Source organism: Mustela nigripes, chromosome 6 (assembly GCF_022355385.1).
Source record: "Mustela nigripes isolate SB6536 chromosome 6, MUSNIG.SB6536, whole genome shotgun sequence".
In the NCBI taxonomy this organism is placed as follows: domain Eukaryota; kingdom Metazoa; phylum Chordata; class Mammalia; order Carnivora; family Mustelidae; genus Mustela; species Mustela nigripes.
In genome coordinates this window covers 51,856,072-51,882,971 of record NC_081562.1, presented here as the reverse complement: position 1 = coordinate 51,882,971, position 26,900 = coordinate 51,856,072, and the positions used below count along the sequence as shown (strand labels likewise).

General features: G+C 43.8%; 1 long non-coding RNA gene and 1 other non-coding gene across 2 annotated transcripts in view; one reads left to right on the top strand and one right to left on the bottom strand.

Annotated features, from left to right (window-relative positions):
• LOC132020578 (uncharacterized) overlaps positions 1-11,307 on the top strand; it is a 46,878-nt gene extending 35,571 nt beyond the window's left edge. The window contains exon 3 of the long non-coding RNA XR_009405034.1: positions 9,813-11,307. This is a non-coding gene — a long non-coding RNA (uncharacterized LOC132020578). The remainder of the gene's footprint in view (positions 1-9,812) is intronic.
• On the bottom strand, positions 8,194-8,266 carry TRNAK-CUU (transfer RNA lysine (anticodon CUU)). Its single transcript has one exon. It is a non-coding gene; the product is annotated as a tRNA-Lys (tRNA).
• Positions 11,308-26,900: the final 15,593 nt, after the last annotated feature.

The following is a 26,900-nucleotide window of genomic DNA, read 5'->3' as shown; positions in this document are numbered from 1 at the left end:
CACCACATGGTTTTGGATAAAGAGTGACATGTTCAAAATTTCCTTTTAAAAGGATCACTGGTGGGGCACCTGGCTGGCTCAGTCAGTGGAGCATGCAACCCTTGATCTTGGGGGCATGAGTTCAAGCCCCTCATGGGGGGGGGTTAATTTGCTTAAAAAAAGGTACAAAAAAGATTGTACCTTTGTTATACCATCAAAAGTCTCCATCATAGGGACACCTGGCTGGCTCAGTCGGGAGCATGTGACTCTTGATGGCATGGCTGTTAATTTGGACCCTAGTTGGGTGTGGATATTACTTAAAAACATATTTTTTTCATCTTTTTTTTTTAATCTCCATCGTAGGGGCACCTGGGTGGCTCCATCAGTTGCGTGTCTGACTTTGGCTCAGGTCGTGAACTCAGGGTCTTGGGATCGAGCCCTGCATCGGGCTCCCCACTTGGAGAGGAGCCTGCTTATACCTCTCCCTCCCCCTCCACTCCTCCCCCTGCTCCTGCTTGCTCTGTCTCTCTCAAATAAATACATAAAATCTTTTAAAAAAAAAAGTCTCCGTCATAAAGTAGATGAGTGAGACTTCATGATACACTTCTTTGTTTATTTAGATCTTCAAAAGAAAAGAAAAGAAAAGAAAAGAAATTAAAATGGGATTAGACAAGCAAGACATGTACTATGGGGAGTGCCTGGCTGGCTCAGCTGGTGGAGAATTGATCTCAGGGTTGTAAGTTTGAGACCCATGTTGGGTAGAGAGATAACTTAAAAATCGGGATGCCTGGGTGTCTCAGTTGGTTAAGTGGCTGCCTTTGGCTTGGGTCATGATCCCAGTGTCCTGGGATTGAGTCCCACATCAGGCTTCTTGCTCGGCAGGGAGCCTGCTTCTCCCTCTGCCTCTGCCAACCACTCTGCCTGTGCTCACTCTCTCTCTCTAACAAAAAATAAAATAAAATCCTTAGGGGCACCTAGGTGGCTCAGTTAGTTAAGCATCTAGCTGTTGATTTTGGCTCAGATGATGATCTCAGAGTCGTGAGATTGGGCCCTGAGTCAGGCTCCACACTGGGCAGGGAGCCTGCTTAAGATTCTCTCTCTCTCTCTCCCTCCCCCTTTGCCCTCCCCCCAGTCCCACCCCACCACTAGCTCTTGAGCATGCTCTCCTTCTCTCTCTTAAAAATTAATTAAAGCTCTTTTTATGGGGCGCCTGGGTGGCTCAGTGGGTTGAGCCGCTGCCTTCGGCTCAGGTCATGCTCCCAGAGTCCTGGGATCGAGTCCCGCATCGGGCTCTCTGCTCAGCAGGGAGCCTGCTTCCCACCCTCTCTCTCTCTGCCTGCCTCTCTGCCTACTTGTGATTTCTCTCTCTGTCAAATAAATAAATAAAATCTTTAAAAAAAAAAATTAATTAAAGTTCTTTTTAAAAATTTTCTTAAAGATTTTATTTATTTATTTGAAAGAGAAATCATGGACGAGAGTACAAGCAGGGGGAGCAACAGAGGGAGAGAGAGGAGTGGGTTCCTCACTGAGCAGGGGCTCCATCCCAGGACCCTGGGATCATGACCTGAGCCAAAGGCAGATGCTTAACTGATTGGGTCACCCAGGCACCCCTAAATTTAACCTTTTAAAAAAATTATTGTGGGACCATCTATGAAGGGGAGCAAGCCAGGGGAAGTGGAAAGAGACTTCCAGTAGCAATGCAGACACCTGAAGAGGAAGGAGTAGGGGAAGGAAGAGCCTGAGACTACAATAGAGTTCTGAGAAATCTGAGTTGAGAATCCTTGAGTCAATTAAAAAATGGACTAAAATCGGGGCACCTGGGTGGCTCAGTGGGTTAAAGCCTCTGCCTTCAGCTCAGGTCGTGATCTCAGGGTCCTGGGATCGAGTTCCGCATCCGGCTCGCTGCTCAGCAGGGAGCCTGCTTCCTCCTCTCTCTGCCTGCCTCTCTGCCTGCTTGTGATCTCTGTCTGTCGGATAAATAAAATATTTTTTTAAAAAATGGACTAAAATCAAATTTTGCCATTTACAACAACATGGATGACCCCAGAGGGCATTACACTAAGTGAAATAAGCTAGACACAGAACGACAGACACCACAGACGCCCACTTACATGAGGAATAAAAATAGTCCAACTCATGGAAGCAGAGAGTAAAATGGTGGTCGGGCGGCTGGGGATATGGGGAAGTATTAGCCAAAGGGTATCAAGTTTCAGTTCGGCAAAATGAATAAATAGGTACCGGGCACCTGGCTGGCTCAGGAGTAGAGCATGGGACTCTTGATCTTGGGGTTGTGAGTCCAAGCCCCACCTTGGACATATAGCTTACTTTAAAAATAAAAAAAATTAAAAAGTGAGAAAATAAAAAACAATGAAGATCTTCTAGAGATCTGCAGTATGGCACAGTGTCTGTAGTGAAAACTTTTGTATTTTATATTTTATACTTTAAAATTTGCTAAGAGAGGGTGCCTGGGTGGCTCAGCTGTTTAAGCCTCTGCCTCCAGCTCAGGTCATGATCCCAGGGTCCTGGAATGAAGTCCTGCATGGGGCTCCTTGCTCAGCGGGGAATCTGTTTCTCCCTCTGCCTCTCCTTTTGTTTCTCCCCCTGCTCATGCTCTCCCTCTCTCTCAAATAAGTAAATAAAATCTTTAAAATTTGCTAAGAAGGTAGATTTTATGTTAAGTGTTCCTATCACAAAATAATGACGATGATAAAAAGGGCAGGAGGAAACTTCTGGAGGTGGTGGATACATTTATGACCTAAATTGTGATGAGGGGTATATGGGTATATCTGCAAACTCATCAGGCTGTATGCATTAAACAGGTACAGTTTTGTTATATATATATATATATATATATATATATATATATATATGCCAGTCATACCTCAATAAAATGGTTTTTTAACAAATCAAAAGGTTGGAAACAGGGCGCCTGGGTGGCTCAGTGGGTTAAGCGGCTGCCTTCAGCTCAGGTCATGATCTCAGGGTCCTAGGATGGAGTCCCCCATCTGGCTCTCTGCTCAGCAGGGAGCCTGCCTCCCTCTCTCTCTCTCTGCCTGCCTCTCCGTCTACTTGTGATTTCTCTCTGTCAAATAAATAAATAAAATCTTAAAACAAAAAACAAAACATAAAAAACACCATCTCTCTACACAATTCCATTAAAAAAAAAAAAAAAAGGTTGGAAACAAACAACAAAGTTGTTCGTTAAAGGAGCCAAATCTGGCAAGAAGGGGCTTGTATTAGTCCCCTCCTTGCTCAGTGGTTGGCCGGGAGTAGCCTGTAGGAAGAGTGGTTTCCAGTCCAGTGTGGGGTGGGTCGGGGATGCCCGCAGCCCTGTCCCTCAGTCATGCATGCGCCCCCAGCAGGACATCTGACTGGCGTGTTTTCCTGGCCATCACAGCCTCCCGCCAGGTCCCCTGAAGGCTGCTTATATCATTATTGTTTATATGTCTTGTGAGTCATGGACTAACAAGGCTGGAATGAACTTCAGAGATGTCGTCATTGAATCCCCTCATTTTAAAGATGAAGAAAGAGAGACTCAGAAATTTTAAATAAACTTTCCCAAGGTAACACATTTCATATTCCTGGCCGCAGGATTAGGTGCCAGGGGTCCTGACCCGCTGTGCAGGGACAAGCAAAGCTGTGCCTTCCCTTACTCGGAGCTCCGTGGAGGCAGAGAGTCGCAGGTAGTACAACCGAACGGCTCACTGATTCTAGAGTCAGAATGATTATGCAGATATGACCCCTGTATGACGCACTTGTGTAACACTGAGAACACCATATAATGAAAAATACCCCACGGAACCTCCCCGTCCTGCTTTGGGGAGTGGTCTGCACGTTGGCAGCATTTATCTTGTTTATAGAATCCCCTCGGGAGGCGCCTCGGTGGCTCAGGGGGTTAAGCCTCTGCCATTGGCTCAGGTCATGGTCTCAGGATGGTGGGCTGGAGGCCCGCATCGGGTTCTCTGCTCAGCAGGAGCCTGCTTCACCCTCTCTCTGCCTGCCTCTCTGCCTACTTGTGATCTGTCTGTCAAATAAATAAATAAAATCTTAAAAAAAAAAAATCTCCTCAGACATCTCAGAGAGAAGGACCATTCCAGGCAATTTTGGGGATAGTTCAACTTGGCGTCATCTCCTCCTCTCCCCTCCTCCTCCTCCTCTTTTTCCCATAATGCCTTTCCCACCTTTGCCCCCATCTTTCCCTTCTAAATAAATGACATCTCTCTTTAGTTGAACAACTGTCCAAACTAAAAACATGGGAACCTTCCTCCATTCTTCTTGCCCTTTCTCCCCACATCTAATGAGCAGATTCAGTTGGCTCTATCTCCAAAACACGAACAATGTCTATCCATTTTTCTTCATGTCCACTGCTGCCACTTGGGTCCCAGCCACCATTGGCTCTCACTTGTACCACTAGGGCGACCTCCTACCATTTTTCCTGCTTCTCTTACATGCAGCAGCAGCCAGAGAATATTTGTAAAATGTCAATCAGATTACATCACACACTCGTTTAAGCAAAATATGCATTTTGCTTAGTGCCCTTTAAGCAAAATATGCATTTGGGGTATGTGAGTGGCTCAGTCAGTAAAACGTCTGACTTTGGCTTAGGTCATGATCTTGGGGTCCTGGGTTTGAGCCCTGTGTCAAGCTCCCTATTCAGCCTGTGTCTGCTTCTCCTTCTCCCACTGCCCCTCCCCCAACTCATGCTCACTCTCTCCCTCAAATAAATAAGTAAAATCCAAAAAAAAAAAAAAAGTAAAATCTGCATTCTTTACCATGCCTTGCAAAGCCCTTTATGACCTAGGCCCTGCCTACCTTGCTGATCTTGGCTTCTACCACTGCCTTATTCAATCACTGTATAACAGCTCTGCTGACTCTTGTTCTCTCCCTTAAATATGCCAACCTCTGTCCTGAGCTCCTTTGTTTTTCACACTGCTTGGAATTTTCTCCCCAGGACTTCTCTCAACTGGTTCCTGGATTCAGGTTTCACCTTCTCAATGAGGCCTTCCCTGGCCATCCAAACAAAAGTGGTCCGCATCCCACCATTATTCTCTATTACCCTGTTTTATCTTTTTCATGCCACTTACCATCCGCTGACTCTAATTTATCTCTTATCTCCCCCATCTAGAATGTCAGTTTCTCTCTCTCTTTTTTAAAGATTTTATTTTTGAGTAATCTCTACACCCGATGTGAGGCTTGAACTAACAACCCCAAGATCAAGAGTCATATGCTCTAGCCAGTGAGGCAGCCAGGTGCCCCCAGAATGTCAGTTTCATTGGAGAAGGGGCTGTGTCTGTTTAGTTCCTGGCTGCATCTCTAATGCCTGTCTGTCCCAACCTGGTGCAGGCTGGGGTCTCAAAAATCCGTATTGAATGAATGAATGGTGGCTTCCATGTACACAGTCTGTGCACATCCAATGTTGCTGTAGATTTTGGTCATTGACTTAGATGATCTTGGCTTTCAATATTCAACATCCCAATGCTGGAGTTATTGTCTCAAACACTGTCAGTTGTCACTGTTGACTTCAACTCTCAACTGATAGACAATGTTTGCTATTTGACAATGGGGTATGTGTAATTTCAAAAGAGAATGTTTTATAAACAAAATGTGAGGAGCCCCTGCCCTCTGATGACTACTATCCTAATTTTATTGGACTGGGGACTCATAATTTTTTGTTAACTTCTATATTCAGTAAATACCTTCCTCCCTTATCACATTTATACAAGCTGACATCTCTAACAAAGAAGCAGTCATGTTCTTTGAAAAACAATTAGTGTTAAGTCTCAACACTTTTACATAAATTTTTAACAACCTTAAAACTAAATTCAGTATCCATAGGTAATAAAATAAGGTAAACTACAATGATCATGTGAGCAAGAAACAAAATGCTGGTCCATGAGCAGACAAAAATTTCTTCAATTTGGCGGGTGGGTCAGGAGGGTGCTGGGGTGCGGGGGATGACATCGTTTTGTACTGATCACCAGTCCCCAAAGGACTCAAGAGTCTTACTGATGGAACTCTATCCAGAATAAAAGGGGAGGGAAACTTTTCTAAGAATGCTCACCATCTTAGACATTTCTGCTTTCTTCTCCCAAGGAATGTGAACTATCTTGTTTTACATTTTTTTATTCTATCATTTAATCCATTTGCATGGCACTGTTGCAAAGCATTTGAAAAACACATTCCAAAGCAGAATTCACTGGCAGTAAAGCCATTGACTTCAAAATCCAGTGTCCAGCAGGGCCGTGCACCTAATGGGCAACTCAACAAGTGTACTAACCAGATCCAGAAGTCCAGAAAAAATCTTGAAATAAGATGGATCCCTAGGTCCCAATGGCTCAGTCATTGTTTTGAGAACTCTAAAACAATATGAGTTGAAATTTCCACATGTACCCACTCAAGAATTTTCCTAGGCAGAGAGGAATAGACCACATGCTAATACTGTCAAAAGCCCATAGTGAGACTTAGATGTAAAGATGGTGGGCAGGTTTCCTGCAGTCAAAGAGAACATTCACTTTTCTAATCATTCTGTACACATTGTATCTGTAAAATGGAGGTTATGGTGCGTGTCTGTCCTTGGATCTCCCCTGAGGGGTAGGGATTACAGACTCTTGAAAGTTGGAGGTGGTGTTTGTGTTGTTGCCAGGTGGGGACCAAAGGCAAAAAGCAGTTGTTCCCATGATTAGGTCCAGATTAAGAACAGCTTTATGGGCTAGGGCTGACATCTTGAATCCTATCCTTCTGCGGAGCAGCAGATGCCGCAATTCACTGAGGGCAGGGATAATTGATTCTCTTGCTACTGGGCCGAGGAGGAGAGAAGCAGCTGGGGTTTGCAACTGTTGTGGCCGATCGATTTCAAAGGAGGCCTGGTTTGAAGAAGCCCGTTGCAGGAGCTGGGCCAAGAGACAGAGGCGTGGGTGACCACGGTGATTCCCAGGGGGAGGAACCTGGGTGACACTCTATCTGAACCCCGGGGAGTGAGAGTCACACCCTGGTTCTTGATCCTGAAGTTATCAGTCACAGCTGCGGGAGCAAGCCTCTGGCTTGAACAAGTACAAAGTACAAAGAAATGGAAGGAATTCCGCCCCATGTGTAGACACACACACACACACACACACACACACACACGCTCTGACCTAGAAACCTAGAACTTCCTTTCTGCAGACAGAGGGTGACTGGCAATATGCATAGATCTGCAGTCTCCACTTCTTCTGGGCATACATTTCCCAGCCTCCCTTGCAGTAAGGGTGGCCACGTGACGGGGTTTCTGCCAATGAAACGTGAGCGGAAGTGGGCCTCTCCCAGGTGTGGCCCGCAGACCTCCCATCCGCCCCGGTGGCCCTCTTTTCTCATCCACTGTCTGGATGGAGACTGCTTTGGGCAGCTGAGGTGGGAGGAGCCGGGCCCTGATTGACTACAGTCCTCAGAGTAGGATTTGGGGATTCCTACAATTAACGTACCCTGAATAACACACTTCTGGGACTGCAACTAAACCCCTCCCTGAAAGAGTCTCGCAGAGCCTCACTCATGGAGCTGCTGGCTGGTCAGAGGTGGTTCCACACGCAGGAGCTGCCCCTCAGGGCGCTTGCGCTGCAGGGCCTCCCGGCCTCCCCTTTTGCGTGCGCCTGCCTCCCTGGGCTGCAGCGGGGCAGGGGTCGGGGGCGGCGGAGGTGCAGGGAGCGGCCTCTCGCACCAGGCAGGGTGATGGTGCTGCGGCTTCCCTCTCTCTGGGGGCATGGAGAGAGTTCTTTGGATAAATTCCCATGCCTTTCCCTTCATATCCTGGGGTGTGTCTCTGTGGGTGTTTGCTTATTTGTTGTTTTTTTAGACGTGTGTGTTAAAATACATAAAACATAAAATTTGCCATTTTTACCCTTTGCTTGTTTTTCTTCCTTGTATTACATTGCGGGGCCCTAAGCCTTGGTAAGGATCACATCCCCGTTCAGCTTAGGTCAAAAACAAATTTCTTCTCTCTCTCTCTCTCTTTTTTTAAAGATTTTACTGATTTATTTAAAAGAGAGAGAGAGGGAGAGAGAGCGTGCATACAACTGGGGGGAGGAGCAGAGGGAGAGGGACAAGAAGACTTGGGGCCAAATGTGGAGCCCCACAACCCCGAGATCATGACCTGAGATGAAATTAAGAGTCCCAAAGGTCAACCAACTGAGCCACCCAGATGCCCTTTTTCCTTTTCTTTTTTCTTGCTAAATGTAAGCTCTTTGCCTAACATGGAGCTTGAACCCATGACCCTGAGATCAAGAGTCACATGCTCTACCAACTGAGCCAGCCAGGCCCCCCAGAGACATTTTTGACAGCTACTCTTCCTCACACCTCCCAACATGGCACATGGTGGCCATCTTTCTTTCCCCCTTCCCTGTTTCCAGAACAGCTTCCAGACTCCACCAGTGCAGGAGCTAAGGCAGGCACTTCCTCATCTGTGTGGGGTTCCCACTCTATAGAAAATTCCCAAAGGTGTCTTGTTTTCATTCACCACCTAACACAAGCCTTAAGGTGTAATGAGCCTTTACCAAGTTATCTAGCAGGAAGTAGCCAATCAATTAGGGAGTCTCAAAGAGGAACAGAAGGCCAGTTGGTGAGGTTTACGTTTTGCTTCCAGAGGAGGTTTTTGTTTTTTTTTTTTTTTTAAGATTTTATTTATTTATTTGACAGAGAGAAATCACAAGTAGATGGAGAGGCAGGCAGAGAGAAAGGAAGGGAAGCAGGCTCCCTGCCGAGCAGAGAGCCCGATGCGGGACTCAATCCCAGGACCCCGAGACCATGACCCAAGCCGAAGGCAGCAGCCCAACCCACTGAGCCACCCAGGCACCCCAGAGGAGGTTTTGGTTAGGAATGTTTTATACCCACTCCAAAGTTCGGTGACCCAGTAATAGCAATGTAGATGTGGATGGCAGCTTCTCTCTTGGTTCTCCCTAACAACCACAATTATGCCTCACTTTTATTTTTTTAAGATTTTCATTTTTTAGCGTAATCTCTATACCCAATGTGGGGCTTGAACTCATAACCCAGAGACCACGAGTTGCATGCTCCATGACTGAGCCAGCCAGGCATCCCTACTCACCACTCTGAATACCCCCTTAAAGTAAAACCATCATCTTTCATCATTACTATTGAAGCCTCCAGAGTTCCACTGGGGCATAGTTTTTAGCACAAATTAGAAAATTCTCTGACATCTGCAGCCTTGCCACAGCTTGCTTGGTGAAGAAAGCTAGATTTCAGCCTCCCTCTGGACCCTGGTCAGGTGCTTTGTGCAGTGCACAACTTGCACACCTGCAGTGCTGGCCCCTTCCATTTGACTGCTAAGATTTCCTCCCAGCGTTGCCCTGAGTTATAACCAGTACCCCCCTCCTCCACATCATCAGTGTTATCCTGGGGGCTGAAAGGCATAGGCTTGGGGATCTTAAGGTGGCTGGAGGTGGAGGTGACTTGAATTAGACTGTGTCAAATAGATTTCTGTGCACTGATCTGAGAACACAACTATCTCAACAACATTGTTCCTATGGGGGAAATATATTCCTAGGGCTTTTCAAAAAACCAACTCAAAAAAAGACATAGAACCTGACTTAAATGCATTGGACTTCCTTTTCATCCTTAAGTTTCTGAATGTCTGTGGCTCACTCTAACTTTGGCCGTGGCTGGCTCAGATTTGATCTTGGCTCTCTCAGACTTTGCCCTACAAGTTGCACAAACTTTGGAAAATAGATTTCTGGACATAATGTTTTCTTTGAAACTTGATCTCCTCACAGAGGATGTATCTTTGTAAATGACTGACTTAATTAAAAAGTAGGCAGGCATTGATTATATGCATTTTCCTCTTGTAGGGCTTATTTTGGTGTCTTCCCAGAAACTGATGTTTTGTGGCTGATGGGTGAGGAGGACAGATGTTTCAGCTTGGCCTTTTCTCCTTGATATTCCTCATCTGGGCACCATCCTAGTATCAAGGGACAAACAAGCTGAACTCAACACCATCACTTGACCTCATTTCTGATTTATGAATTCTCCTGCGACCATGCAATTGGAGAAGAAGGCAGGCTCTGAAGTGTGTTTTGAATTTTAATATCTTTTCATACTGGCCTCTTTTTCTGTCAGCCACCATGTGTGTGTGTGTGTCTGCCTTAACTTGCTGACTAGAAAATTGAAACATACTTCTAGCCGGCAGCCAGGAACAAAGGGAAAAATTGTCTAAAGGGCTATTTAGCTGCCTGCATTGCCCTCCACCCCCCCACCCCCGCCAACACCCCCTCACTTATATGAACAACCCTCACAAGAATCTAAGCTGCTTTTGTATTAATGTCAGTCATGGCCTTTCTCACGGGGTTCTGTGAGCACTGAAACAGTAAGGATTCTGCCATCTTGGGTGTGTGTGGGGGGGTACTGTTCCGAGGGAGGAGGAGCTTGAGAGTGTCTCCCATCATCTGGCAAGCCAGATTCCAGGTGAAAAGAAGTATCTAGAAACTGGCTCAAGGTTATGTCCTTTTCACTCTGTCTGCTTCCTGGCTCCTTGGCAGACAGTCAGGATGGCTTCAAGGAATTGGCAGTGACTTCATCTGAAAGCATTTTCCTGAAACATGTAAATATTTATACCTTAGAGGACGCTCTGACTCCAGAAAGGCTGACCCCAGTGGTGCTCTGTGGAGGTAAAGCAGAACCCACAGAACATGCTCTGGGGCAACAAAGTCTCACCTACCTGTCAAGAGAATTTTGAATTCCAGTGACAGGAACGATCCATCACAGGAAAGTTCTGTAGGAGTGGAGAAGTGGGGTGGGTAGGAACCAGGCAGTGCCTGAGAGTCAGGTTTTGAGAAGTGAACTTGCTTGTAGAGGAGGCACCCTGGAAATATCCTTACAGATGGCAATGGGTCTCTTGAGTTTGTCCTGCTCTGTGCTTTCTAATGGCCCGTTGGGGATGCTGGGCCCTGAGAGCCCTGGACAGAGAAAAGAGGCGGTCAGGTGTTCAACACAAAGGCTTCAAAGGACTGCGGACCAACCTGGCATCAGGAGAGGAGATCAGCCCCCTCAATCCTGGACTGGCCCCTGGGAAGCCTCGCTATTACCTGGCAATGGAGTGGAGGCAGCAAGTTCTTTCTGGAGATCCACAGGCCAGGCTGAGGCTTCTGCATGAAAAAGCTTCCTGATCATTCAACACTTTCTTAAGACACCTGTGCTTTTTGGCTGCCACGAGGGGGGAAAAAAGCCAAGCTCTTGGCAGCCGCCTCTGATCTGGTATTAACAGCATCACACCAGTCACTTCCAGAGATTTATGACGCTTTTTTTGTGTGGTTCCCATGCAGACATTAAAATGTAAGATGAATTTTGTCCAAATGGTCTATGTTCTCTTTTCCGAGGGTTCCCAAGTGCTTTGGCCATGCCCAGCGGTAAATGGCTGCAAACCATATTGGTGAGCACAGTGGGGCCAAGCAGAGTCGTTTCTGAGATTCTGCTGGTGCTAGAATTGCTCACTTTATTCTTTCAGATAGCTGGAGGGCAACAGTCCTTTGACCACACTTAGAATTCATAGATTATGACATTTATAAACTTCCTATTAGGAGCACCTGGGTGGTTCAGTGGGTTAAAGCCTCTGCCTTTGGCTCAGGTCATGGTCCCAGGGTCCTGGGATCGAGCCCTGAATCGGGCTCTCTCCTCAGCGGGGAGCCTGCTTTCCCCTCTCTCTGCCTGCCTCTCTGCCTATTTGTGACCTCTATCTGTCAAATAAATAAATAAAATCTTTTTTAAAAAGGGGGGGGCACCTGGGTGACTCAGTGAGTTAAAGCCTCTGCCTTCGGCTCGGATCATGGTCCCAGGGTCCTGGGATTGAGCCCCACATCGGGCTCTCTGCTCAGCAGGGAGCCTGCTTCCTCCTCTCTCTGTCTGCCTCTCTGCCTACTTGTGGTCTTTATCTGTCAAATAAATAAAATCTTTAAAAAAAAAAAAAAACCTTCCTGTTACCCCAGATTGGGCCCAGTTCTCACTCTAACATTTCTCATGCCTCCCTGAACCTTTCTTTCATGGATTGTATTACAGTTTTTAATTGTAGATTTATGTGCAATTCTTTATTTTACCTCTTCCTCCCATTAGACTGTAAACTTTATGAGAGGACAGGCCGCATGTGTTTTGCTTATAACTGACTTTCAACATCAAGCACAGAGAATGACATACAGTTGGGATCCTGTAAATATTTATCCAACAAATGCACAAGTGAATGAATGAATGAATGAATGAATGAAGCTTGAAGATCAGAAAGAATAAGTCTAGTGCCATCACTTAGTAGATAAAAACACAAAATTTAAATGATTTATCTAAGTCTATGAAGCTTGGTTTTTGTTTTTGTTTTTTATGTATATGAAGACCCATGAAATTTGTCAATTAATTTGAAAGTATTAGTTACCTATATATTCTGTTGTATTAGGGGATCCAAAGGTGAATAAAATTCAATTCCTATTTTTTAAAAAAACAGCAGTTAGGAGCACCTGGCTGGGCTCAGTTGGTAAAACATGTGACTGTTGATCTCGGGTTGTGGCTTGGAGCCCCAGATTGGGTGTGGGGAGGACTTAAAAATAAAATCTTTAAAAAAAAAAAAAACAGTAGTTAAACTGTTAGGATAACAGTAATGACTATTCCCTAAATGCTTACCAAGACATTACTTCATTTAATACTTACAACAATCCTATGAAATAGATATTATTGCCCCCATTTAACAGATATGGAAAGATGAGCTCAGAAATAATACTGGTAGAGTGTATTAAGCTTTTACTAGTTGCCAAAATTGTTCTACACGTTTTACCTCTATTAATAAGCCCATTTAACCCTCAAGTCTTGACTAGGGAAGGATCCACTTCCAGACTCACTCATGTGACTGTGGTCAGGACTCAGGTCCTCACTGACAGGTGGCCAGAGACAATTCCTGGCTAAATGGGCATCTTTATAGTGGTAGTCACAGCACGGCAGCTTGCTTTCCCTAGAGCAAGGGCTGAGAGAGACAGAGAGGCAGAAAAAGAGGCAGAGAGACAGAGATCAAAGGGAAAGTCTTGGTAATGTAATTTCAGAAATTACTTCCCATCACTTAATTATTGCTATTTTCTGTTCATTTTCTATTGTAGTCACTAGGTCCAGCCCATATCCAGTAAGAGGGTATTAAACAAGGGCTTGAATACAAGGAGGTGGAGATGACCGGTCATCCCAGAGGCTGCTTACCACAACAAGGTTAATTTAATAACCTAAAGTCGATCAGTATAATCTGTCATATAAATGGTACAAAGAAGAAAAATATGATCACTTCAATAGATAAAGTATTTAATAAAATGTGATATTCATTGATGATTAAAAAATGAAAACGGGGTGCCTGGGTGGATCAGTCAATTAAACATCTGTCTTTCAGGTCAGGTCATGATCCCAGGACCCTGGTATTGAGCCCCGAGTTGGGCTCCCTGCTCAGCAAGGGGCCTGCTTCTCCCTCTCCCTTGGCCTGCTGCTCCCCCTGCTTGTGCTCTCCCTCTCTCTGTCAAATAAATAAACAAAATCTTTAAAAATGAAACTAAACAAAAAAACTTAACGAACTAGAAATGGAAGGTATTGTTCTTTTTCTCCTTCTCCTGCCCCTCCCTCCCCTTCTCCTCCTCCTTCTCTCTTTCTCCTTCTTCTTTTTCTTTTGCTTTTCATGGAGCCCAATGCGAGCCAAACTCAGGACTCTGAGATCAAGACCCACGCTGAAGCCAAGAGTCTGACCCTTACCGGACTGGGCCGGCCCGGTGCTCCTGGGATTGCTCATATTCTGATAAAGACCTGTAATAGATTGCATTAATAGTCTCGCTTTCTCACTCCTTCTGTACCACACGCTTTGCCACGTGACTTTACAGGATCCTCCCATCCTGGGCAAAGTTACTGTTGATTCAACTGAGTCATATTTGGCAACAGTATTTGAGATATTAGCAAATGTGCTTCTAGCAAAGTTCTGAGGTGGCATTGCCTACTACAGTTTGCCCTTTTGTTCTACCATTTACTATGAGAAGGATCAACTCAAACTAGCCCACTGGCTCCAGCACTTATTAAAAAATAAAAATTTGGGGGGCGCCTGGGTGGCTCAGTGGGTTAAAGCCTCTGCCTTCAGTTCGGGTCATGATCTCAGGGTCCTGGGATCGAGCCTCACATTGGGCTCTCTGCTCAGCAGGGAGCCTGCTCCCCCCACCCTCTCTCTGCCTACTTGTGATCTCTGTCTGTCCATTAAATAAATAAAATCTTAAAAAAAAAATCTAAAAAAAAATTTTTTTTAAAAAGGTAACATTTGCAATGGTATGAAAAATAATCAAATACCTAGGAGTAAAACAAAAGATTTTTAACATCTCTGAATGGAAAACTATTGAGAGAAACGAATGAGCTATATATTATATATATATATATATTTTTTTTTTAAGATTTTATTTATTTATTTGACAGACAGAGTTCACAAGTAGGCAGAGAAGCAGGCAGAGAGAGAGGAGGAAGCAGGCTTCCCACTGAGCAGACAGCCCAATGTGGGGCTCGATCCCAGGACCCTGGGATCATGACCTGAGCTGAAGGCAGAGGCTTTAACCCATGGAGCCACCCAGGTGCACCTAATGAAGCTATATTTTAAAACAAACACAAAAAAGAGGGTTAGATCATGTTCATGGATTAGAAGACCCTATATTTTATTTTATTTTTGTTTGTTTTTTTAAGATTTTATTTATTTATTTGATAGAGAGCATAAGCAGAGTGAGTAGCAGGCAGAAGGAGAGGGAGAAGCAGGCCTCCCACTGAGCAGGGAGCCCAATGTGGGGCTTGATCCCAGGACCCCAGGATCAGGACCCCAGCTGAAGGCAGACACTTAACCAACTGAGCCACCCAGGCGCCCCAAGACTCTATATATTAAATATGTCAGTTATTCCCAAATTGATCTCCCTAGTGCAAGTCCAATAAAATTCCCAAAAAGTCTTTTGTGAAAATTTACATATTGATTTCAAAATATGTTTGGAAGTGCAAAACGGCCAAGAACAACTAAGTCAACCTTGAAAAAATAATATGGGGAGATTTAATTTTCTCAAAAAAGTAAAACCAGTATAATTGTTATATAATTATATTAAATCAATATAAGTAATTATAAACCAGGGTACCTGGCTGGCTCAGTCAGTGGAGCTTGAAACTTTTTTTTTTTTTTTTAAGATTTTATTTATTTATTTGACAGAGAGAGATCACAAGTAGGCAGAGAGGCAGGCAGAGAGAAAGGAGGAAGCAGGCTCCCCGCTGAGCAGAGAGCCCGATGCAGGACTCGATCCCAGGACCCTGAGATCATGACCTGAGCCAAAGGCAGTGGCTTAACCCACTGAGCCACCCAGGCGCCCCAGAGCTTGAAACTCTTATTTGAGCTCCATTCTTGGTTTTAAAGATTTTATTTATTTATTTGACAGAGAGAAATTACAAGTACACTGAGAGGCAGGCAGAGAGAGAGAAGGAAGCAGGCTCCCTGCTGAGCAAAGAGCCCGATGCGGGACTTGATCCCAGGACCCTGAGATCATGACCTGAGCCGAAGGCAGCGGCTTAACCCACTGAGCCACCCAGGCGCCCAGAGCTTGAAACTCTTGATTAGAGCTCCATGCTGGGTATAGAGATTACTTTTTTCTTTTTAAAATTATTTATTTGACAGAGAGAGAGAGCGAGAGAGCTAGAGAGGGAACACAAGCACCGGGAGTGGGAGAGAGAGGAAGAAGCAGTCTGAAAGATCCCCCAATAATGGGTCCATGATCAAAGGAGCGAGACTGATACAAAGTGAAGGTCAAGCAAAGCTTTATTTCGAGCCAAGCATCCAGAATCAAACCAACCAACCAGGGATGTCTCTTACAAAGAGCCGACTCCTCTCTGCCTTACAGACTAGCTTTTATAGAACAAAGGCCGCGGGTGGTTGGGCCTGGCCACATACAGGTGGCCAATGAGATTGCAACACACAGAGAAAGCTGCATAGTCATGCTAGGTCACACACGAGTGACCAATTGAATTAAAATTTACCCTAGTAGATATTTGAACTAGCCTATCTCCTTGGTCAGAATTGGCTCCCAAAAGGCCGGACCGACAATCCTTGGTAGCTAGGGAAACAGTATGCACGCCCCACTGATTGGATGTCTCTACGTGGCCTGACCCACCCTGGTAGTCCGGCTTTGTTACCTGGGACTGGTTTGGGACTGGTTTCCCAGACTTGCTTTTAAGTAAGTCCCCTGGGTGCGGGGCAGGTTCAGTTTAAGTTTTGCGGCATAAACAACGAAATCACTGTTTAACCAGATGGAATCCTCTGGCTAAATAGGCCCTTACACAGCCCAGTGGAGAACCCAAGCAAGGCTTGATCCCAGGACGCTGGGATCATGACTTGAGCCGAAGGGAGACACTTAAGGACTGAGCTACCCAGGTGCCCCAGTATAGCAGTTATTTAGAAATAAAATTTTAAGAGGGGTGTGTGGGTGCCTCAGTTTGTTAAGTATCTGACTTTTTTTTTTTAAGATTTTATTTATTTATTTATTTATTTGTTTCAGAGAGAGAGAGAGCATGCAGCGGCGAGAGAATCCAAAGCAGACTCCACGGGGAGTATGAAGCCTAATTCAGGACTTGCTCTCACAACCCAGAAATCATGACCTGAACTGAAGTCAAGAGTGGGATGCTTGAACAACGGAGCCACCCACCCACGCATTCCAAGCTTCCAACTCTTGATTTTGACTCAGGTCATGATCTCAAGGTTGTGAGACTGAGCTCTGCCCTAGGCGTGAAGCTTGCTTAAAATTCTGTCTCTCCCTCTCACTCTGCCCCTCCCAACTTGGCCCTGTCCCACTCAGCTGCATACTCCAGCTATCTCTCTGTCAAATTAATTAATTAATTAAAAATAAAATCTCAAAAGTGAAAAGGCAAAAAGGAGAAAAAAAGAAAAGGCAAGTCCCTGAGTGGGAAAAATATATGTAACTAACAAAGATCTGTCCAGAACATATTATGAAGCCCTATAAATTCACAAGGAAAAAAAAAAACTAGAAAAATGGCGAAAAGAGATAAATAGATATATATGCATCAAAAAAAGAGTAACCAATAAATACATTAAAATGTGCTGAATACAGGCACCGGCGTGGCTCAAGCGATTAAGCTTCTGCCTTTGGCTCAGGTTGTGATCCCAGGGTCCTGGGACCCAGCCCTATATCTGGCTCCCTGCTCAGCAGGGAGTCTGCTGCTCCTCCCTCCATGCCCCCAACTTGTGTGCTCACTCTCACTCTCTCCAATAAATAAAATCTTAAAAAATAATAATAATAATAAAGTGTGCTGAATAGCATGAGTGAAGAAATGCAGATCAAGAAATTGCTAATTAAAACTATAAAGAAGGGAGCACCTGGGTGGCTCAGTTAAGCATCTGCCTTCAGCTCAGGTCATGATCCCAGGGTCTTTGGATCAAGCCCCACATCAGGCGCCCTGATCAGCAGGAGTCTGCTTCTCCCTCTGTCTCTCCTCCTGCCCCTCTCTTCTGGTTCCTGTGCTTGCATTCTCTCTCTCTCTCTCAAATAAATAAAATCTTAAGATAAATAGGGGCACCTGGCTGGCTCAGTGGGTGGAATATCTGACTCTTGATCTTGGTCTCTTGAGTTCAAGCCCTCACGATGAGCAGAGAGTTTACTTTAAAAATAAATAAATAAAGAGATAAAAGTACACACTCCCAAGAATGACTAAAATTACACAGACTGAAAATATCAAATGATGATAAGACTATGGAACAACAAGAACTCCCCTAAGTTGCTGGTGGGAGTGTAAATTACCACAACTACTGTGAAAACTGTTTAGTAGTATCTATTAAAGGTGAACATATATATGTACTATAACCCGTTATCTCCACTCCTACGTATATCCTAAATGAATAAGCATGTGTTCATTAAAATTCACATACAAGATGTTGGTAACATTGTTTATAATAGCCCAAATTTGCAACAATCCTAATGTCCATCAGTAATCAAACACTGTCATAGTCATACAATGGAATATTATACAACCATATATTTTTATTTTATATTTTATATATTTTTAAATTGAATATAAATGGTGTATATATGTGATATATATAATATATCATATATAATATGAATTGAAAGTCGGGTAAAATGAATCCATGTTGTCAAAAGTCCATAAAGTGGTTCCCTTTGAAGAAGGGAAAAGGGCTGTGATTGTGAGGGAGCCTAAGAAGCTTGATGCTGCCAGTGTTGTATTTTTTAATCTAAGTGGTGGTTGCGTGAGTGTAATTATTTTGTGATGATTCATTGATCTCTATTCCTAATAATGATGTGCTTTTATGCATGTAAATTATACTGCAATCATAAGTCTTCACTGATGAGTTGTTGGGCTGAGCGCAGGCGAATGCCAAGTTCTGATTGGCTGAAGACCGGACACCTCAACCAATCACTGTGGCAAGGGTGACGAGACCTCTTGACTGACTGTACACAAGTATTTTTCAACCGGGGTATTGTTGGCATTTTGGGAAGATAGGTCTTCACGGTGTAAGACTGTCCCACAGCACCCTGGCTCCCCAAACACTAAATGCCACTAAACACTTCACCCACACACATACCATTTCCCAGTTTGGAGTGGTGGGAGCCCATTCTGCTTTGTTTGAAAACAATCCCTTTACACTTATCGGGAAAAACTTTTGGAGCTGAAGCACATCCCACCAAAGCCAAAAGGCTGGTACATAGTAAAGAAAGGTGCAGTGGCTTTGGGGAGAAAACCACAAAGGTCACTACATACTGATGAAAAATGGGGATTGAAAAAACATTAATCACCACCCCCTTCTGTCTGCTCCGTCATCTTTCATTTCTTTAAGGGGGGAAATTCAATCTTCTGGGGGAAGTAGTGTGTTCAGTTAGTGAAAATACTTACTTAATTGCTTTGATTGTGAGAAACAGGTAAATGAAAATAACTGGTGATCCGGACGACTTTTCTTTATTTACAAGTTAGTCTAATATCTTAAATGTACATAAGCTTGCTTCGGCTCAGAAAGGAGTTAATTGGATATATGCCATTGTGAATGTATACGTAGCCTCTGAAAACCAATTTAAAACACAAAAAATAGGGGCACCTGGTTGGCTAAGTCAGTCCAGTACAGCATGTGACTCTTGATCTTGGGGGTAGTGAATTTAAACCCCACACTGGGCATAAAGCCTACTTTAAAAAAAATTTTTCTTTTTAATTTTATTTAAAAAAAATATTTTTAGTGTCTGCCTTTTTTTTTTTTTAAGATTTTATTTATTTATTTGACAGACAGATCACAAGTAGACAGAGAGACAGGCAGAGAGAGAGGGAGGAATCAGGCTTCCTGCTGAGCAGAGAGCCCAATGCGGGACTCGATCCCAAGACCCTGGGATCATGACCTGAGCAGAAGGCAGAGGCTTAACCCACTGAGCCACCCAGGCGCCCCTTAAAAAAATATTTTTATTAAAATTTGTTTTTATTTTATGTTTTTTTTTTAATTAAAAAAAAAATCTTTCTGGGGCACCTGGATGGCTCAGTCAGTTCAGCATCCAGTTTTTGATTTGGGCCCAGGTTGTGATCTCAGGGTCCTGGGATTGAGCCCCATGTCGGGTTCTGCGCTCAGTGGGGAGTCTGCTTGGGGATTCTCTTTGTCCCTCTCCTGGGCCACCCCCCCCCCAACTTGCACATGTGCATACTCTCTCTGTCTCAAATGAATAAATATATCTTTTTAAAAATGACCTTTTTGATGAAATGTGGAAACAGGAAAAAGATCGCTGCTATTATGCAAAGTAAAGGAGGCGGGATGCACAGAGACATGCCCGGTATGCTGGCAAATATGCAAACCATGAGTGCCTCTGACCAAGGATGGAAAGATGTTTTGCAAAAACAAAGAGTCGTGATCATTTTCTCTTTTCTCAAAATGATCCCTAAAACTTGCATGACCTTCTATAAATGACGAACTAAAAAAGAAAGGAAAGCCTTCCTTTCCTTGGAAAATATCCCGTTTTCCCTAGGAAGTACCATAGTTTTGAAGATTTTACTTATTTATTTATCAGATAGAGAGAGAGAGAGAGCACAAGCAGGGGGAGAAGCATGTGACTTGATCCCAGGACCCTGGGACCATGATCCCAGCAGCGGGGCAGACACTTAACCCACTGAGCTATCCAGGCTTCTCAAAAGTACCATGGTTTAGGGACGCCTGGGTGGTTCAGTTGGTTAAGCAGCTGCCTTCGGCTCAGGTCATGATCCCAGCGTCCTGGGATCGAGTCCCACATCGGGCTCCTTGCTCAGCGGGGAGCCTGCTTCTCCCTCTGCCTCTGCCTGCCATTCTGTCTGCCTGTGCTCGCTCTCTCCCCCTCTCTCTTTGATAAATAAATAAAATCTTAAAAAAAAAAAAAAGTACCATGGTTTAAGCTGAACTCTGATGAAGTTTTTTATAAAAGACTAGCCCACCTCATCTGGGCTGTGCTGTTGGGAATTCTGGCTTCTAGATCTAACCCTGCTGACAGGCCAATGATAGACCTCACGCACGCCCTTAAAACTTTTCCCATGTCTGAAGCTTAGAGCCTTTCCACCTGCTGCTGCCATTTAACTCAGTGAGATGCATTTAATGCCCATGAAGCGCACTCTGGTATTTCATATTATAGTCTTTGAGAAATGTTTATAAAGGATGAAAAAATGGTAGGAGCACTGGTGGGTTGTTAGAAGTGAATTCCTTCAGCCAACTTTATTGCATGGCTTCCATAAGCAAGGGACAGTATTTGGACTTATGAAGTATACACAAAGATGTTTAAATTAGGGTTTCTGCCTTCAAGGAGCTTACAATCTTACAGTGATAAAAATATCTAATATTTGTGTGTAAGCCTGACAATTCACAGACCTGTACCCCTGGGGCTAATAATATATGTTAATTAAAAAGAAAAGAAAAGAAAATAGAATGAGGGGGAGTGAGTTGGGGGAAATTGGAGGGGGAGACGAACCATGAGGGACTGTGGACTCTGAGAAACAAACTGAGGGTTTTGGAGGGGAGTGGGTAGAAGGTTGGGTGAGCCTGGTGGTGGGTATTAAGGAGGGCATGTATTATATGGAGCTCTGGGTGTGGTGCATAAACAATGAATTCTGGAACATTGAAAAGAAATTTTTTAAAAATAAATAAAATTTTGGGGCGCCTGGGTGGCTCAGTGGGTTAAGCCTCTGCCTTCAGCTCAGGTCATGATCTCAGGGTCCTGGGATAGAGTCCCACATCGGGCTCTCTTTTCGGCAGGGAGCCTGCTTCTTCCTCTCTCTCTTTCAGCCTGCCTCTCTGCCTACTTGTGATCTCTGTCTGTCAAATAAATAAATAAAATTAAAAAAAAAATAAAATAATATAAATAAATAAATAAATAAAAATTTAAAGATATATCTAATATTTATTAACGGTTTACAATGTGACAGTGTTTTATGTACCTTCATTCTGTGCAAAGTAATTATGTATTATTTATCATTACTACGTATTAATTAATATGTAATGAACTTATTTAATCCCAACATTTTATGGAGGTGAGGATTATTAGTATCATTTTATTTTTAAGTAAGCTCTACAGCCAGTGTGGGGCCTGAACTCACGACCCTGAGATCAAGAGTCCCATACTCGGGGCACCTGGGTGGCTCAGTGGGTTAAAGCCCCTGCCTTCGGCTCAGGTCATGATGCCAGGATCCTGGGATGGAGCCCCGCATCGGGCTCTCTGCTCAACAGGGAGCCCGTTTCCTCCTCTCTGTCTGCCTGCCTTTCTGCCTAGTTGTGATCTCTGTCAAATAAATAAATAAATCTTTAAAAAAAAATTTAAAAAAAGAGTCCCGGGACGCCTGGGTGGCTCAGTTGGTTAAGCAGCTGCCTTCGGCTCAGGTCATGATCCCAGCGTCCTGGGATCGAGTCCCACATCGGGCTCCTTGCTCAGCGGGGAGCCTGCTTCTCCCTCTGCCTCTGCCTGCCATTCTGTCTGCCTGTGCTCACTCTCTCCCCCTCTCTCTCTGATAAATAAATAAAAAAATAAAATAAAATAAAATAAAAAATAAAATAAAAATAAAAAAAGAGTCCCATGCTCAACCAAGTGAGCCAGCAAGGAGCCCCTATTAGCATCATTTTAAGAAATAAGTTGGGCGCCTGGGTGGCTCAGTTGGTTAAGCAACTGCCTTCGGCTCAGGTCATGATCCTGGAGTCCTGGGATCAAGTCCCACATCAGGCTTCCTGCTCAGCAGGGAGTTTACTTCTCCCTCTGACCCTCACCCCTCTCATGCTCTCTCTCTCTCTCACTCACACATACTCTCTCTCTCAAGTAAATAAAACCTTAAAAAAAAAGAAAGAAAGAAGCAAATTATGGGGTGCCTGACTGACTCAGTTGGTAGAGTATGCAATCTTGATCTCAGGGTCATGAATTCAGGCTTCATGCTGGGTGTAGAGATTATATACATACATACACAAATAAATAAACAAACTTAAAAAGAAAAGTGCAAGTTCTTTATCACTCTCATATACTGCTGCCCATGCATTAGCATAACTGTCTTCCTTGACTAGCTTTCAACCCATCAATTAACCTGTACATAGGTTCTGATCTACAGAATGATACCTTTTTTAAAAAAGTTTATTCATTTTTTGTTCATAATCTCTACATCCAACGTGGGGCTTGAACTTACAACTCCAGGATCAAGAGTGGCAGGCTTTCCCCACTAAGTCAGGTGCCCCATGATGCCTTTTGATAGAAGACTAGTCAAATCTGTTAGCCAAATAGCCAGACTGGAAAGTCAGTACTTTTTTTTACCCAGACTCAGTTTCAGAGGCATTTTATTCATTTATTTGTATTATTATTATTCCTAGGATTTTTAAGATTTTATTTTTTTTATAAGTAACTTCTATTCCCAACACCAAGGCTTGAACCCACAGCCCCAGACCAAGAGTGGTGCATTCCACTGACTTAGCCAGCCAGACACCCCACACAATGCTGTGCTTTATCCTGAGAACTTACCTTCTGGCTGCAAGTTTATACCCTTTGTCCAACATCTCTGAAACTGTCAGTTAATCTAGAACGGTGGGATAAAGTCATCGCATTTAGTTTATAATTGTTTTAATATTTGTTATTTGGGGGAAAGGGAACTATGAACAAGGAGTCATTAATAAACAATCTTTTTAAAAATATTTTATTTATTTTATTTGACAGAGATCACAATCAAGAGAGAGAGAGGGAAGCAGGCTTCCCGCTGAGCAGAGAGCCTGATGCGGGGCTTGATCCCAGGACCCTGGGATCATGACCTGAGCAGAAGGCAGATGCTTAACCCACTGAGCCACCCAGGCAGCCCAATAAACAATCTTTTCTTTAATGCTATAACTTTGCATTGTAAAGATTTATTTATTTGTCTGAGAGAGACAAATTATTTGTCTGAGAGAGAGAAGAGAGTGTGCAAGGAAGTGGAGGGGCAGAGGGAGAAAGAGAATCCTCAAGAAGACCCCTCGTTGAGCACAGAGCCCCACATGGAGCTCAATCCCAGGACTCTGAGATCACCACCTGAGCCGAAACCAAGAGCCCACCGCTTAACCCACTGAGCTACCCTCTGTGTTGTCAATTATTAAAATACTTGTCTTCTTTCCAGACTGTAGAAGGGATTATAGGTTAAAGATCAGCTAAAAGGAGAATAGGATACAAAGCTAGGTCTTTTTTGTGTTCTGGTTCTCCTGATCTAGACCCCATTTATGTCTCCTAAAATCACAAACTCTCAAGTTTAGAAAGTTTAGAAAGAACCTTAACTCCCCACTCAGTGCGAAGTCAACGTGAGATTCTCTCTTTCTGCCCCTCCCCCCACGCTCTCTCAAATAAATAAATCTTTAAGAAGATTTATTTTTAAAAAAATGGGCTGATTTATTTAAAAAAAAAAAATGGGCTGGGTGGCTCAGCCCATTGGGCATCTGCCTTCTGCTCAGGTCATGATCTCAGGGTCCTGACTGAGCCCCACATTGGGCTCCCTGCTTAGCAGGAAGTCTGATTCTCTCTCTGCCCCTCCCTCCACTCATGTGCACACATGCTCTCTCTCTCTAATAAAATAAAATATGAAAAAGGAAGACAGGAAGGAAGGGAGAGAAGAAGGAAGGATGGATGGAACTTAAAGAACATTTGTAGTCTGATATTTTTCACACTATGGATCCCAACCTCTTAGAGGTTGTAATATCAATGGACTAGTTATGATAAGCATTTACAAAAAATTAAACAGAGTAGAGTAAAACTCAATGTATATGGTAAAAGTATCATTTATCAAAACTTTTGTTTAAAAAAAAGTAACTTTTGTTTTAATTATCATATTAGCGTCATAGGACTCCCACACAAAAAGTACCCAGACTGTTGGTTTAAAGCCACAGAGGAGTGTGGCTCAGTTGGTTAGGCATCTGCCTTTAGCTCAGGTCATGATCCCAGGACACTGAGATAGTCCCTGCTCAGCATGGACCCTGCTTCTCTCTCTCTGCCTCTGCTCCTCCCCACTGCTCACTCTCCCTCCTGTTTTCTCTCTCTCTCTCTGTCAAGTAAATAAATAAAATCTTTAAAAAATAAAATAAAAAAAAAGTAATGAAAGGGTGCCTGGGTGGCTCAGTCTGCCTCTGGCCCAGACCATGATCTAAGGGTCCTGGGACTGAGCTCCTCCTAGGGCTCCCTGCTCCATGGGGAGTCTACTTCTCCCTCTCCCTCTCCCCCTGCCTGCTGCTCCCCCAGCTTGTGCTTTCTCACACTCTCTCTCCCTCTCTGTCAAATAAAAAATTAAAATCTTAAAGAAAAATAAAGTAACAGAACTTTATTTTTTCACAGCTCCAGAAACTAGCAGTCCACAGTCAAGATATCAGTACGTCTGTGCTCCCTCCGAACCTCTGGGTAGAATCCTTCCTTTTCTCTTTCTGCTTCTGATGGCAGCAAGCCATCCTTGCCTGTCTTTGCTTGCAGCTGCATCTCCCCAGTCTCTGCTGGTCATCATACAGCCTCCCTCTGGTTGTGTGTCTCTGTCCAAATGTCCCCCCACCAGAAGGATACCAATCAAACTTGATTAGGGCCCACCCCAACGACCTCATCTTAATTTGATTACATCTGCAAAAACCTTATTTCCAAATAAAGTTATATCCACAGGTACGAAGTGTTAGGACTTCAACATATTTTGGGGTGGGGAGACACAATTCAACCCATAACTATATATATGTGTATATATATATATATATATATATATATATATACACACACACACACACACACACACACACACACACACATATGTGTAAAACTTATAAACTGAGTTAATAAGTTAAACAAGTCATGAACTAAGTTCGTAAGTCAAAAAAATACATGTGTGTGGGGTGCCTGGGTGGCTCAGTGGGTTAAGCCTCTGCCTTCGGCTCAGGTCATGATCTCAGGGTCATGGAATCGAGCCCCGCATTGGGCTCTTTGCTCAGCAGGGAGCGTGCTTCTCCCTCTCTCTCTGCCTGCCACTCTGCCTAATTGTGATCTCTCTCTGTCAAATAAATAAATAAAATCTTTAAAAAAATACATATGTGTAACATTAAAAAATTAATATTAGGGGCACCTGGGTGGCTCAGTGGGTTAAAGCCTCTGCCTTTGGCTCAGGTCATGATCCAGGGTCCTGGGATTGAGCCCCACATCTGGCTCTCTGCTCAGCGGGGAGCCTGCTTCCCTCTCTCTCCACCTACTTGTGATCTCTCTCTCTGCCTGCTTCTCTGCCTGCTTGTGATCTCTGTCTGTCAAATATATAAATAAAATCTTTTAAAAAATTAATATTTTTAAAAGATTTTATTTATTTATTTAACAGAGAGAGATCACAAGTAGACGGAGAGGCAGGTAGAGAGAGAAGGCAGCAGGCTCCACGCTGAGCAGAGAGCCCGATGCAGGGCTCGATTTCAGGACCCTGAGATCATGACCTGAGCCAAAGGCAGAGACTTAACCCACTGAGCCACCCAGGCACCCCAACTCATCCAGTTCTTAACCTTTCTGTAATAACTTGCCAGTAGTAATTGGGACTAACTATCCTGAGCCTCTCAACAAGTGGCCGACCATCTCCATAGACACCTCATTCTGAGTGTTGGCAGGGCTTTTATGAGGGAAGAATTTATTAGGACTGCATACATAGCTCACAGGAGACCTAACCAAGCACCTGAAACCACAGGATGGTTTTTTAGTTGCAACTGTTGCAAGTAACTGCTCTTTTGGAACAAATTATTATATGACTTGAAAGTAGTAATGCATAAAGAAAAAAAAATAGTTATACCTCGTGATGAAGAGGATGCAGATTTTGTAAAAATTAGTTTTATTGTTTGATTGATTTTTTAAAAGATTTTATGTTTGTTTGTTTGTTTGACAGAGACATATCCAGAGAGTGAACACAAGCAGGAGGAGTGGAAGAGGGAGGAGTGGGCTTCCCACCAAGCAGAGAGCCCGATGTGGGGCTTGGTCCCAGGACCCTGGGATCATGACCCGAGCCCAGGGCAGATGCTTAATGATTAAGCCACCCAGGTGTCCCATAATGATTAGTTTTAAAGGCACATCTTAAGTATTACATCTGAGGAAGGTCTCATTGCCAAATCCTGAAGAAGGATGCATAGTCTTTTCATAACTAAAAACCTTTCAAAAGAGTTCAAGAAGACATTTCTTCTTCTTTTTTTAAATAGATTTTATTTGGCATGCCTGGGTGGCTCAGTTGGTTAAGCGGCTGCCTTTGGCTCAGGTCATGATCCCAGCATCCTGGGATAGAGTCCCGCATTGGGCTCCTTGCTCCACAGGGAGCCTGCTTCTCCCTCTGCCACTCTTTCTGCCTGTGCTCACTCTCTCTCTCTGACAAATAAATAAATAAAATCTTTAAAAAAAATAGATTTTATTTATTCATTTGAGAGAGAGAGA